The following is a 15,089-nucleotide window of genomic DNA, read 5'->3' as shown; positions in this document are numbered from 1 at the left end:
TATTTCAGCACTCTAGGATTTCAAACATAACCCACCAGGCAACTGAATACTTGTACTGAGTGAATTTTTGCAATTATGAGTCTTATAAACACTGCATAAATATTAGAATCCCCCTCCGAGAAACAGATTGTTTGTCTTTCCAAGCTAGTAGTTACATTCTTCCCTGCCATAAATATCCTTTGTCAATGGTGCATTCCTCTGCCTTCACCACAGCCTTTCAAATACTTTCTGAGATTGTCTGGTCTGCACCAATGCTTTCATTCCAGTGAACTGATCACAGGAGACCTGATCCAGCTGTGTCATGAGCCGCAGAGAAACCCACTGCTGATAAGAGGGCAAGAAGAGAACGAGTGATGTGGGATAAGGCGTGACTTAAAAAGCAACCAGCAGCATTTGGATTGTATTATGCTAATGCCGCTCAAATTAACACTAATGTGAGCCTTTGGTGACTGAAGTAACACTAAAGAAAAACCCTGGCTTGAGATGATAGCATCAATATGAGACATGCCACTGAGCACAGGAATGGATATGAATCACAGGCCTGTGGGGGCCGACACGTCATCATCCCACAACAGCAGCGTTAGTTGCCACAGACGGCTGGAATGTTCCACTGGGATGACAGAGGGTGTGTCCGATCACACAACAACATCCCCCCACCTCTCTCAACACCAGCCTTCCCCATCAACATGCCTCCTGGTTGAACCCCCCTCCAGCTCTAAGCCCCTTGCTCTGCGCTAACCAGTCAGTCGAGACAAATGGCCAGGCGCTGCCTGGCAGTGAAGACGCAGCAGGTGCTGTGCTGTCAAAAGCCACTTCACACCTCCTCTCTTTCTCCCTCGTTCCACTACCACTATCGGACCCCCAGCGAGCCCCGGCCACCGTCTCTATGGGAGGGAAGTGGGGGGCTCTCCAGGCTGTGCTTTGTTATCAGCATGCTCCAGCTTTGAAGTGAGCAGGGCCAGAATCTGGACTGTGTTTACTTGAAGGCATCTCCCTTGTTGTGTGTGTCAGTCCGAGGTAATTACGGCTCAGCGAGTGGCCCTGACCGTGATGACACGGTGGGGAAGGTGTGGAGAAGCAGGCAGTGCCCCGAGTACATCAGCGTCTCGGGCTGCTCTTACTCACTCGGATGTGGTGGAGACAAGGGAGCTACCCAAGGGGGCTCTGCTTGCATGGGCATGATTTGTTAGAGAGGGCGACGACCGCAGCCAATAGTGTCCTATAATTGTATTGTTATCAAGAAGTGCAGGCCTGTTGTGCTTTTTCTCAGCAGGGTATCACATCAAAGGCTTGTTAAGCAAAGCAATACATTTTGAAGTAGAATTTGAGTTGCCTTATTCAAAGGGGCAGTATGTTTAAGTTGTTTCCCACATTAATGTATGATAATGCATTTTATAGTTATTCTGGTTCAAGAGTTTTAAGTAAAGTTTGCAAATGTTGTTTCTTTAAGATGTGTTACGCAAAGTTCAATATTTTGGGGACATGACATTGTTTCTATAAAAGTTCTGACCATCTTATTTGTACTATATAAAGCTATAGCTGTTTAGCTTTGCATCAAGACTAGAAACAGAGGGGAACTGGCTATTTTCCAGGTGTGTAAGGTCCTTTCTATATTTCCTGGCGGAAAGTTAGATCTTGCTAGGGTAGTAAAGCAAAATTCAATAATACATAGAAGATAGAATCGGAGGATGAAACCCTCTTTATTAGTCACATACATGCACACAGCAGAGCGCACACAGTGAAATTGGTCCTCTGCATTTAACCCATCCTAGTACTAGGAGCAGTGAGCAGCTATTGTGCAGCGCCCGGGGAGCAATGGGGAGGGGGGATTGGAGGTGTCCGGTGCTTTGCTCAAGGGCACCACAGCAGGGCATAGGAGGTGAACTGGGACCTCTCCAAGTAGCAGTCCACTTTCCATATTTTTTCAAGTCTGTTCGGGGACTTGAACCGACGACCCTACGATTCCCAGTCCAAGCCCCATGACCTCTTTAGTGTGAAAAAACAGCAGTGTGCAGCAGCATAACAATATATATGGGATAGAAAATAATCTTCAGTGCCTGCATTTGTGGTTAATGGACATTTTCGTTTCATAGTGTCTTTCTTTTTTCAAACAACGGTGGTCCATGAGACAAATGAATAATAACAAAGAAAAAACCAGCATAAAGATTTGACCCTTCAGGCAGTACTTAGTTTTATAGACAATAAAATGATATATACTAATATCAACAGACCTATCCTCGAGTCCTAGATATAGTTTCATAACCTGTCTATCATATTCAGACATAGCCATGTATCACTGAGTACCAGCTGTCTATCAGAAATGTTCTCAATCTGAAAATTAATAGAAAATGTGTTGCTGGTTCTGCTTTGCCAATTACATTCCAGCAGCTGAACTTTTAATGGAGGACTCAAAAACAGGCCAAATCTATCAGCGTCATAGCAAAAACACTGCTCAGACTTTGCACTGGCTCACTGCTGAGAGTTTGATAATGAGATTTCCCTCCGCTACGGCCTGCTTAGTAGCCAAAACATGATTTCGGCAGCTCTTAGAATACCAATTAGCTGCAGAGGCCTTCAGACTAAATACAAAAAAAGAAACCAGTATATGTAAATTCATCAGGTCTAAATGTCAAAAAACATGACGCAGGTTTATGCCATAGATCATGCCGTACAATCTTGTTTCTCTGGGCTCCAAACATGTTGATGATGACAGCGTTAGCATGAAGTCAAAGGTCAGATTCCACATAATGCTGCTGAGTCCTTGTATAGAGCTGGCCTTGCAGATATCAGTGCATGGGCTCTTTAATGTGGAGCTAAAATGACACTGAAGAACAGTGCATTGCAAAAGGCCAGATATGCTCCCTGCAGGCCTGTTGCATTTGTCAGAGAGGATGCGTAGGCTCTCTGTCAGAGTAACACCACAGAAAATAAGTCTTGCACCATTTGTAATATCCTGTGAGGTATAAGTGTGCATCATTTTGATGTATTACAGCCTGGCATCTTGTGAAATCATGGGCTTTTTGTGCTGACTATAGACTCATCCAGAGGCAAATCCAAAAAAACTTGAATCTCATGGAGGATATTTATCTCGTCACTCTTTTAACCTGCTGCAATTGATTTGATCCTGAATTCTCTCTTGTGAAAGAAGGATTGCCTGTTTGCCTTGAGCAGAACTGGAGATTATTTTAAACTGTAATCAATTTTCTGTTTAATGAATAAAAGCTTTTTTTTTTTATAAACAAGAGCATGAATTCCCACACAGACTAAGGTGATGAGTCACATATGGCAGAGAGTGAATGTGACAGGGAAAGCTTTTTCAAAGTAAGTATACACACAGATTAGGGAGGATCTACAAAGTCTATTGCAATCTGATAAGACTGCTGGTGTTTTCATTGGTGGGTGTCTCTGCTTTTATCTTCTACAACTGCTGAGCTCCTCTTATCATGTGCAGCACAGTTTGGAATTCCAGCCTCTGATAATAGTCTCGTAATCTTTGGTTACCAGAGCTAAGAGTTAAACTAATGTGGATTGTCAGGTATTTCACAAACTGGCTCAAAACCTTACCTGTAACGCAATGACATTACCACCAAGATGCTGCAATTTGCTTTAAATCTTTGTTTTTTAGCTAAAAGAGCCATTTCTTCATATTTATGATCAACTGTGGAATTTGGCTTTAACAGAGGAGCACTGAGGTTACACAGAGAGTGCATGTTGTGCTTTATCAACTGCATTTCTTTTAAGGTAAAAAAAAAAGGGTTTAAGAAAATATGCTTTCTTGCCAAGAGTTAGATATGAAGATTTATTGCAAGTGTGAAGCACTGCCAGCAGCCGGTTAGCTTAGCTTAGCTTAGCTTGGCTCTGTTTGGTGGTAACAAAATTTGCCTACAGGCATCTCTAAATCTCACTACTTATTGTGGCAATCCCTAAAATTTCACCCCTGGTTGATTTGGCAAACCTTTATTGGTTTAACGTGAGACATTTTAAATAGCTTACAGTGCTTGTATTTGCTTGTTGGTGGATTTTGTTACCTGTGGTCAGGCTAGCATTTTATTCTCCCTGTTTCCAGTCTAGCTGCTGGTGATATACATTGTTGAGAAATATTATTTCTAAAAGAAAAAGAAATTCCAACTAAGCTGTTCATATGATTAAAGAAAATGAATTTTCTAAATTATGAATAAGGCAGAAAGAAAGTGACAAATCTAAGACTTGTGATCTAAATACCTACAGTGAAGTATTAAAATAAGGAAATTATTCAAATACTCCAGGTTTTTCGCATGCCTCCAAATAATTTCAAACGCAGTTGTGGCATATTTCCTACCTCTAACCTTTTTGACATTCAAGTCTTTCATTAGTTTCATTAGGTTGGAAAGTAGGTGTGTTTCTTCTCCCTGTATCTCCCCCTGTCTGTTATTTGTTATGTTTGAAAAGAAAACCAATTGACACAGTTTTGAAAAGTCTTCTGTGGTGTTTGGACTGAATTTGATAAAGCACTACTGACAAAACACATTCTAAAAAGATTGTTGGATTCATATCTTACATGAAAAAAAGATCCCCGACATGAAGCCTGGAGGAATACAACTTGAGGGTGAGGTAAAGCTCCTCTGCCTTGATGCCAAGAGAAAGCAGAAGCAATGGTTGACCTTGTCCTTCTTTGCTGTTGGTCTGTGGGTTTGGGCCAGGGACAGGAACTCCCTGTACAGACACTGTGTCTGCGATTGCTGAAACTACTCCACAGTAGAACGCTTTGTTCACTGCCACCAAGGAAAACCTAGACAACAAAAACACACACATTCTGGAAAAACGAACACTTGAGAAGGGTCGTTTTCTCCACAAAACGTCTTGCTTGGGTTTCAGCAGTAAATAATATTCCCTTCAGAAGGGGGAAAATCATGCAGCTTTACACAAACGCCTCAATATAATACATTCAAGACCTGTTGTTATCTAACCGTTCATCTAAATTTAAAAGTAGTGAAGCCTTATGATGTCTTTTGTTGGGAGAAAGGGAGCCCATAACCACATTGTGACCCAAGACTTAAGTTGTTTAACTGTTAGTGGGGGGGCTATGAAGAGGGGAAGCTCATAACTCCCTGAAAATTAAACAGTTTAGAGGTCATGTGGCCATTTGTATCACTTAGAAAAATCTTAACATGAGCCAGCCAAAGAAAAAAACAATTTAGGAATGTTATTTTTATTCATCTCGGATAATTCGATTTAGCAGCTTATACATACACATAAATATACAGCTATATATATTCTAATGCTGTCATCTAAGCCTCAAAATATATTTAAATATTTATTGCAACCACAAGCAAATACAAGATTAATGCAACAGTTGGTCCCTGCAGCCGAAGAGCTACTTGGCGTACGGCATTTTTCATTCACTTCCAATCCAGCTGACCAAATATCACAGGCAAATAGTGTCACTTCAATCACGGTGCCCCCAAAACTGATAGGTTATCCAATTATGTGCGTTGATGCGTTTCCTGTGAAGCTAGAACATTGCTCATGACCTTTTTCCTGATAGAAATGAATTTTTTTTCTCCCTCAGGCTAAACAAAATCTCATAGCACTCCACCCTTTTGAGTGAGTCATGCCGGGATAGTCAAACAAGCCTACTCCGTGATGAATCTACAGACATTACTTTGGGAGAGGATCTGTTTAGAAGTCAGCTACAGTGCTCACAGATGTGTCACATGGCCCGGCTGTCTCTGTATTGGCACGTCTCTGGGGTTTAAGAGATGTGTGGACGAGGGGTGGAAAGTCTTTCGGCGCTCTTTGCTCTTCGCCTCAGAGCAGGTTATTCCTCCCTGCAGCAAGCTGCCACGCGCCTATTGCACCTGATTGTCTCATCGGCACATTCCAGGTGAGAGGGCCCGACAAGCCGGGACAGAGCAGTCAGACAGTGATACACTTGTTCAGCAGCCGCAGGTGTAGCTGCCCTCTTCTCTGCGCTCTCCCAGAGGTATTGGGCTTCATGGAGGAGCAAGAGTAATCTGAAGGGGAGATGATTAAAAAAAATAAATAAATAAAAAAAAATCAATGACAAATGACTTGGCCTTTTTTCATGAAGCTCAGTAAGAAAAGAACTGATTATTTTTTCAAAGTGTGCCTATCTTATTAACCTATATTCCTTTCAATCATTCAAATCAGACTCGGGAGTGAAAAATACGATAAAGTAACACCTGACGCAAGTCATAATGAAAAGGATTTTATTCAATATCTGCATTGATTCAGCTACAGTCCCTCAACTAGGGCAAACATTGTGCATGTAAATTGGCTGCAGTGTTCAAAAGTAGACAACAAAGGACAGACATATACAGGATGTGAAAAATAACAGAAACAGCACAAAACGTCTTCTCTGATCTATATTCCTCTTATATGTTTGTGTCGATTAAAGCTGAGGTAGGCCAGTCTGGAGAAACACCAAAGCCAGGCTATACGGTATACAATAAAAAACTATTAAAAAATCACAGGCTCTCCTTCAGGCCTAACTCCAAAGCAAAAAGTGCCCCGAAACACATGAAAGCGGAGACTGCTTTACTGCTAGAGTGGTTGGGGAGATGAGCGTGGCGTTGTCAGTACTAACCGTTCCCAGCTCATGTCTGATTAAAAAAACAGATGACTAGAAATGCCAGAAGTTCCATCATTCTTTAAACTAAATCGATGACACTGAAAATAATAAATGAAAAACAATAAATCCTGCGTACTTTAGCATACACTCCTTTATTACAGTTTGAATACAGATTTTTTCAGGAACAGGTCATAACTCACTGCCAAATATCCATTTTATATTGCTGTGAAAACAAATTCAAACAACTGTAAACGTGAAAATGTTTCCGGTCAAAACCATATTGTCCCAACAGTACAAATGAAGACATCATGGTAACACTTTCATCTATTGGCCAAATACATATTTTATGTATGAACAAAGGTTGAATCCTTCTTAATGCAAGTCATAGCCACTCCCAATACCACCTGCTAAAAACAACCTAGCTGTACTTCTGCTGATTTCAACACGGATTTTGTTCAAATATAAGTATAAAAAATGTGATCGAAGTCGATGAGTTTAATTTAAGAGTTATTTTTGTGTGTGTGTACTGTGTGCAGCAAGTGTTTTATATGAAATGTTAAAAATAAATTGCCTTCCATAGCTGTAATCTGGTACTAAGGGTCTGGTCTATAAAATGTCAGGAATGAGTTTACATCGCTGTTATTTTGTCCACCACCTGGACATATTAAGTGCTTTAGAGAAACTATAAGCGGCTCCTCATTATGAATTTAATTCAAACCTCCGCAGCAGAATAATGCTCATTTGCTCGCATATGAACCGAACTCCTAGACATTAATAACTCTCCTTCATCCATTCAGACAGACACACTAATACATTCACCTTCTAAAAGTATTCCTCCGTGGGTCTGTTGGACTGCCACTGAGGGGTGATCAGCCATTCAGGAGAGGTGGGGGGGAAACAGGAACCGCATTTTGATGATGTAATTGGCAGCAGATGCGGAGGAAGATGGAGATAAAAGAGAAGGAATTCAAAATAATATCTGTTTGGGCATGCATGGAGGGTTATCATGTTATGACTTTTGTGTCACTGATTCACTGTTGCTCAAGTGCTTTCATTTTACAGTGGACTGCATTATGGAAATCTGACATTTCAATGCAACAGCGATGGAGATTTTGTGGGAGAATACTGTGATATCTGTGAAAGAAGCCTTTAATAAAACAGAGCTACCACCCATCTGATCAGAGCTCACACAGGGCCAGTACAGAAGACAAATTGGATATGCTAATATACGAGGCACATTGTGAGCTGCCTGCTTGTAAACAGTATTATCAGCCCAGCTCATTTTGTGTGCCACAATATCAGCTTGGAGAGGATTTCAAATTCTCCAACAAAGCCTATAAATGCTGGAAACAATCCAACATTTTTCCAGGATAAAGTTATTCACTCATGTAAAAGTCATGGCAAAAAAGCAAGCAAATAAGGTCAAGTAGACCCATTTTCCTTCCTTGTGGCCTGACAATAAGGCAGTGAGAACAACAAGGCATGGCTGGGTGAGAGGATGCGGGGGGGGTTGGGGGGGGAGACGCAGGCTGGGACCTGCTTCAGCATTAAGTTATGTCTTTGTAATGCAGAAGCACTTGCCTGTGGCAGGTGCAGGTAGCAGACGTGACGCTGTTTCTATTGAGGAGTACCCAACCTGCCGAGTTGTCAGGACAAGTTGGAGGACTCAGTCACCACCATCCTCTGAAAGGCTCACCAGATCCGCATACTATGACTTGCACTTCTAAAGATGTGATGGAGGAACTGGAAAATCCCAGGGCTCCAACATAAAATTATAGGATTGTTGTGATGCTTGTCATGGAGGCTAATGTGGAAGATAATACATCATAACAGCAATTACAATCCCAGGGATTGTCTCTTTTATGTTCCACCCTATAAACGACGCTAAAAGCATTTACAGACTTTAAAACAAGTCTATATCATTGCCAGTGTGCTCAGCAGTTATATTTAAGATTCAAAAGGTTAGTTTTTATGGGCGTGGACTAATCCTAATGCTCAGATTTAAAAAGGGTATAATATAACTTGGGCATTTATGAAGCTTTACATCAGAGGATTCTCTTTTTCCAGGGAAGACTTCCTCAGATATGTGGCTTTATTTCTTAATAAAACCAATCCTTTTTGTTTAAGCCCTCACTGAAGTCTGCCTTTTGCCCCAGTGTGTAAGGATGAACCCCCTGTGTTTACACCACAGAGGCACCTGTAGCTGCCTATGCCTGTGCAGCAAATCAGAAACAAATGTAAACCTGCAAGTCTGGCCATGTCCTGGGATTCCTGTCATCATGGTGCAACAGTAAGGGTCTGAGTAAGGAGAAAAGCGAATTAAAAGGTCCAGTGTGAAAAGTGCAAAAGATATTCTTTTGCCACACTGGCTCAGAAACATTTGACAAAGGGAATAATTTTTCAGGTTCAAATATATTCCATGCTAATTTCTGACATACAGCAAAGACATAAAAAGAGAGACAGAGAAGAGCACTACGGTGGTTTTTAATTCATCAAACCAGAGCTTGTTTCAGCCTGTGTTGAAAAAAAAAAAAACTTGAGTGAAATGATATGAAAGATTTTGAGCCCTCATGCTGGTTTCAAAAATCAAAGATCATGTCAGTGCCCACCAACATGGAGTGACAGGATTTTAAATATATGTCTTTAAGCCCTCTTTAAGCCTCCTAGCCTGGAGCCTTTTATCAGCAGGTAGTTTGGAGTGTGGATTTAACTACATGCTGCTTTTACAATTTATTACCAGCTACAGGAGCAAATGTGAAAATATGGATCTGAAAACTCACAAAGTTTGGCCGCAATTACGGCAGCAGACACCTGAAGGAGACAAGGTTTTCTTTTTTAACAATGAGGGCAAAGGAAGCAAAAATGATCTGCCTTCTCTCCTCTGTTTGCTTTGCCTGAATGAATAGCAGATCCACCAGCATGGCAGTGTCAGAATAGATTAGCACCACGGTCCATCTCCCTGGCTTCACAAAATAAAATCCTCTTAAAAAGCAGGGGATGTCACTCAATCTCTTGGGACGTGTACTTGCACGGTGTACTCAGGAGCTCTGACTTCTGGGAAATAAACCTGCACAAATAGTTTAAACTGAAAATTAGCTGCCAAAAATAGGATTTGCCAAGGTATATAAAATGTCCAACACTGGTTCTCCCTCAGACAGAAATGCATGCTATTAAAGTTTTAATGCAGACTAAGAATAACACATTATAGAACTGCAGACAGGCACTATCTTGAACATATAAATGTCCACTTAGTCTTTAATGAAGACGGACTGAAAGTGTAGCCTTGAAGAGGACAGGTTCAAGTAGCTCTTATCTTATAAAGTGTCCTCAGATTGCCTTTAGCTATATCTGTTATTTTATAATCATAGCCCACGGCTGAGAGTAAAAGACGGCTTTTTAAACCCTATTCAGAGTTTTCAATCCGTGTGACAAAGAAAACAACAGGAAGTTACTCTGAAGAGCCCAAAGGCAACAGGTCAAGAGTTCATCGCACACAAAATCTCTCCACTACTCTCCTTACAAAACACAAGTATTTATTTATGCAACCGGGGAAACATATTGGGTAATGACTTTACAAAAAACATAGATACGGGACGCAGCTGGTTAAGACAATTTCACTTAGTAATGTATGATAAGGAAAGATATGTGTACGTTTATCTGAATATGTGAACAAATAATTTAAGAAATAATATTATAATTTATAGTAATACAACTGAGATTCATGGTAAATGTACTGTATCGTTTCTTGTATTTTGTCCTTTTTTTAATGAATTTGTTCTAGTGATGTGAATTTGTATAAAAGTCCATATATGTAATGCAACCAACACACTTTAAAGCTGTTGTATGTGGCACTGGTCCATGCAACATACTTTTTTCTCTAAAAATAATCAACATAGAAAGTAATAAATGTGAGAGGGATACAGGTATTGGCACACTGGCACACATATTTAAAAGTGTCTTTGAGTAACATGACGCCACCATCATTCTGCAGCTCAAGTGTCTACAATAACACTGAGTATTGACTGAGGCCTACTGGCTAAGGTATGCTACTAGCTAAGGTATGCTACTAGCTAAGGTAAGGTATGCTACTAGCTAAGGTATGCTACTAGCTAAGGTATGCTACTAGCTAAGGTATGATAATAACGTTAGCTAATGGTGCAGTGTTTTGTTGATGCTGTAACTTTATATACAACATGTTAACTGCACATACCGTGAGTAAACCAAGAGAATTGACTTTTAAACGCAATGCAAAATTACCTGCTGCAACTGACTTTGTCTTGTTGTTGACTTTTCCACAGAAAATAGTCCAGCCTGCTCTTCTTCTGCTGTTTCCTGTTATTAGAAAACCGAGGGGCTTTGACCCAGTAGGCCTACTTAAAGGTGTATAAAAGCATTTTTATCTTTTGAATCCAAAAAGAATAAAACACGTCCACCATTCAAAATATTGTTCCCCTCACCCACTAAAACCTATTGCTTGATAATTTAGCCTAGAATGAAGAAACTGCAATCACTCAAGAAATTTCAATAAGCAAACAAAACTTCTTTACAATACAGGACATAAAAATATATAATAGATAAATAAAAGATATAGCAAAAGACTTTAAAGGCAAGCTGAAAAATAGGGGGAAAAAATACTTTTAAAATGATAAAGTAAAAAACGTACTCAAACTAAAGTCAAAGACAAACAGTGGGCCTTAAGCCGTTTTAAGGCGTTCACAGATCTTAATGAAAGGGAAGTTTATTTATTTATTATTTACAGCGCTATTCAGTCATGCATAAGACTTCTTAACCTGCTTAACGGGGACAAAGAAGTAAATTAAACATAAGGCATTAAGAAAACATTAAAATTGCATTCACAAAACAAAGAATGAGAACAACGAAAATACATTATTTAAGTAAAAGGTAGAAAAAGTCCAATAAAAACATCCGGAAAAAACCCAGCAAGTTACAGTTTAGGGAAGTTATGTAGGTTAACTTATTAATGAGAAAGTTGACCTACACAAAGGATACTGTTTCTACATAAAGGATTATGTTTTAAGCCCTGATTTAATCAGCTCAACGTTTCAGCAAACCTTGAGTTTTCAGGAAGTAATTATGACAGTCCAACGTTGACCAGGATGTACACATTTCTATCCTATAGTTCACTTTTTTTATTTTACAGTTATAATATACATTTTATAGTGTATTTCTTTTATACATTTTCCTTTCTTGACTACTGCAGTAATTTAAATGTGGATGTTTTATTGTAAGCCTCTTGATATAAATATATGCCCCAAGAACCAAGACATTTTGACAAATGAACAGATTTTTCAGATTCCAATTTATTAAGGTGTGTAAAAAAAGTGTGCACTATATTTTTGGTTCATATAAATGGTTACTTATATTGCTTGTAAAAGAAGATCTCGACTGAAGCGCACAATTAAAATAATCCAATGAGACACACTTCACAGTCTCCTATTTTTTAACTTTCTTCAAGACTGAATATTTGTGACGTCATCCAATCTGCTGCTATTTTCTCTCGCCTCATGATGATAACACATAGAGAACAGAGACAATTCAGATTTCCCTCCGAGATATCCGGAGGACGGTGACCTGGAAAGGTGGATTACCTGTCCGGGAAGGAGACACCATGTTGGCCAGTCAGCTTCAGCAACTTCAAAATCTGTCATAACAATCATATCAGTGCAAACTCATGCTCATACATTTCCTACAGAAGTGCTTTTAAATGTTCCCAATGTAGACATTTCTATGTTCACCTTTTTTTTTCTTTTTTTTTTGTCTACAGGATAGAGGGGTTTTGTTTTGGTCGGGGGTGTGAAGATTTTACCGGAGCTGGAGATGGGTCGATTATATTTTTTCCCTTTACTTCTAAGAAATATCAGCTGTCATTTGAGGCGAGGATGTTAAATTCTACATTTTCAGCAGAGCAGCTTGTCTCTCAACCAAAAATTGATTGGGATCACTTTCTCTACCGCAACAAGAATCCTCTCCCTTCTCCTTTCATCTCATAGTCTCATTGATCATTGGGGCTCCTCGGATACAGAGAACAGGTGTGATCATCATCCTAATGCATCTTATGTGCGTATATGTGTTGGTGTGTGTGTGCATGTATGTGCAGGAGTGTTATTGTGTGTGCTAACATTGCAATGAATACACTCTGGTGTGGTCTGAAAGTGCATTTGACAAATGTTGACACATCGTCCATACTCATCCATAATGCAATACCTTGCAGTGTTTGTGTATACATATTTCCGTATGTCTGCATGTGCATGCTTGAATGTATATGTGTGTGTGTGTGTGTGTGTGTGTGTGTGTGTGTGTGTGTGTGTGTGTGTGTGTGTGTGTGTGTGTGTGTGTGTGTGTGTGTGTGTGTGTGTGTGTGTGTTTGTATCAACTCTGGCATAATGATAGACTGACAGTGGGAGCGACACCACCACCCCAAGCGAGTAGAAAAGCCCTGCATTCCTCGGCTGCAAGCTGCGAATCTGAGCACAGATTACAAGTTAAAACACGCAGCCAGGAGCCACCACTGTTTTAGTAAATACTTTCAGAGCTAGTGTTTAGAGATCATAGCTTTAGGACAAGGGTGGGATTGATTTCACCAACAAGGATTGTGTGTTGTGGTTGTCCTCTTTCATTGAAAGGTGGAATTGGAAAATCGGCTTCACCTGCTGAGGGAAGCGTCTGTATGTATTCAAGGTTGATTGAGCCTTCATATTTAGGGAGACGCTGCAGCCTAATAGCTTAGTTTAGTTCAAATTATTAAAACAATGGTTTACAACTAGCCTGGCATTGCAATAAGTAACAAACAATATACTCTTTAATCACTTGTATGGAGAAGGTGGACAACTCTCTTATGAACATGCATCTGCATCTTGTTTGTTAAATGTGGCTACATTCAGACATTCAATTATTGTGACAAAAAATAATAATAATAATCAAGCATATTTCCACTTGTGTTTAACTATCAAGAAATTAGAAGTAACATCATGTTTGCCCTATTTTAATGTGTTTGACTCATATTTATGGTATAAATGGTTATTCAAAAATCCTATAAACTTATAACTCCAATACAGAAGTGTCTCTCATTGGAATCTTGAGTGCTGTAATAAGAAATTATGGATTTATCCGGTGGTTCATTCTGGCTGCATAGATCTGCATAGATCACCACCTGCCACTCAAAACTGAAACACCTGCTTCCTCCGCAGCGTCCACCGCCAGCTGGCTCACTGCAGAAAACCCTAAAATAGCCATAAAAAAAATACTAACTCAGCTCAGAACTATATCTCTCCCACATCTGAGCTTAAACATTTAATCCCATTAACGTTGAACATTTCATGAACAGTGAATGGAGAGCAGCCTGCTCCTGTGTATACCCCTCTTTTCTAATATTTATCCTCCTCTCTTTTAACCATGCTTTTTTTCCACTCTCATTCCAGCTTTTTCCAGGGGTTGCTTGAGCTATGAGAGGAACTTTCCTCAGCTTCCATCCAAAATAATCAAATAGAAAATGTTCCCAACAATAATACCCACTCCCTGCATATAATCATCAACCTTTCCTCTCTTGTCTTTCGTTAATTAAAACATTAATCAAACAGACTTGTTAGTTTGACCGTGTGGCGCTCAATATTCCCAGGCAATAAAGAGGAGGACTGCTGATTACAGGCGGACATATCCGTGTGATTTAGATGATCATGCTTGGTGGGAACATACAGGAAGGAGGATCCACTCCACCTACAGGAATCCTCAGAAAATAACAGAGTGCATCTCCACTGGGCTGTATTAGCTCTTCCCAGCATGCTCTGCTGAATCCTTTTCGACTTGACTTGATAACAAGCGTATTCGGCTGTTCTTTTCCTCCTCACTCCCCCCATTGCCTGCTGCTCTTCTCGTTGTAATTCACGGCCGTTTTGCTACACTTTTTGACACGCTCTGCTGCACACAATCCTGTCTGATGGCCTTGGTTCGTTTGTCCACTTTTTGTCCACTGGGAGTTTGATTGTCGTTTTTTTCTTGTTCCAGACAGCAGCTTTACTTTGATTAATTGCTTCATCGATGGTGGGAGAATAATTGAGATTGTAACTGCCTCACATGTTAATTTAATACATTCGCATTTATTCATTTTGGTTCCTACCTGGCTTTCAGTTGAGGCGGGCTCATTAGTTGTTCTGCGTTTCTACACGGTACCCTTTTAATGTTACACCGCCCGGCAGCGCATGACAAGGGAAAAATAAAATTGCCGGTTGTCTCCACACTAGGTAAAGTTTAAGTAAATTTAAAGAATTACAACATTAATGTAAATAAAAAAAAGAATACAAGACAAGATTACAACATGAATGTAAACAAAGAAAACGAAGAAAGAAGACAAGACAAGATTAAGCCCTTTGGTAGTGTGCAGCCTACGAGGTGTGTTTATTGGTGTATTCGTTTGATTACATTAAGCTACAAGCTCTGTATTAGCATATTTATTTATATGATTATTTGTTTACTTTCCCTTTTCGTCAGTTCTCACGGGTCG

At 39.9% G+C, this 15,089-nt stretch overlaps 1 long non-coding RNA gene across 1 annotated transcript; it reads right to left on the bottom strand.

The window, feature by feature from the left end:
* Nucleotides 1–5,172: 5,172 nt before the first annotated feature.
* Nucleotides 5,173–11,018, bottom strand: LOC134866455 (uncharacterized). Its single transcript, XR_010166040.1, has 2 exons — nucleotides 10,829–11,018; nucleotides 5,173–5,993 (listed from the first exon to the last, which is right to left on the bottom strand). It is a non-coding gene; the product is annotated as an uncharacterized LOC134866455 (long non-coding RNA).
* Nucleotides 11,019–15,089: the final 4,071 nt, after the last annotated feature.

This window comes from Eleginops maclovinus, chromosome 6, assembly GCF_036324505.1.
Source record: "Eleginops maclovinus isolate JMC-PN-2008 ecotype Puerto Natales chromosome 6, JC_Emac_rtc_rv5, whole genome shotgun sequence".
Classification (NCBI taxonomy): Eukaryota; Metazoa; Chordata; class Actinopteri; order Perciformes; family Eleginopidae; genus Eleginops; species Eleginops maclovinus.
This window is presented reverse-complemented; position numbering and strand designations above follow the sequence as displayed.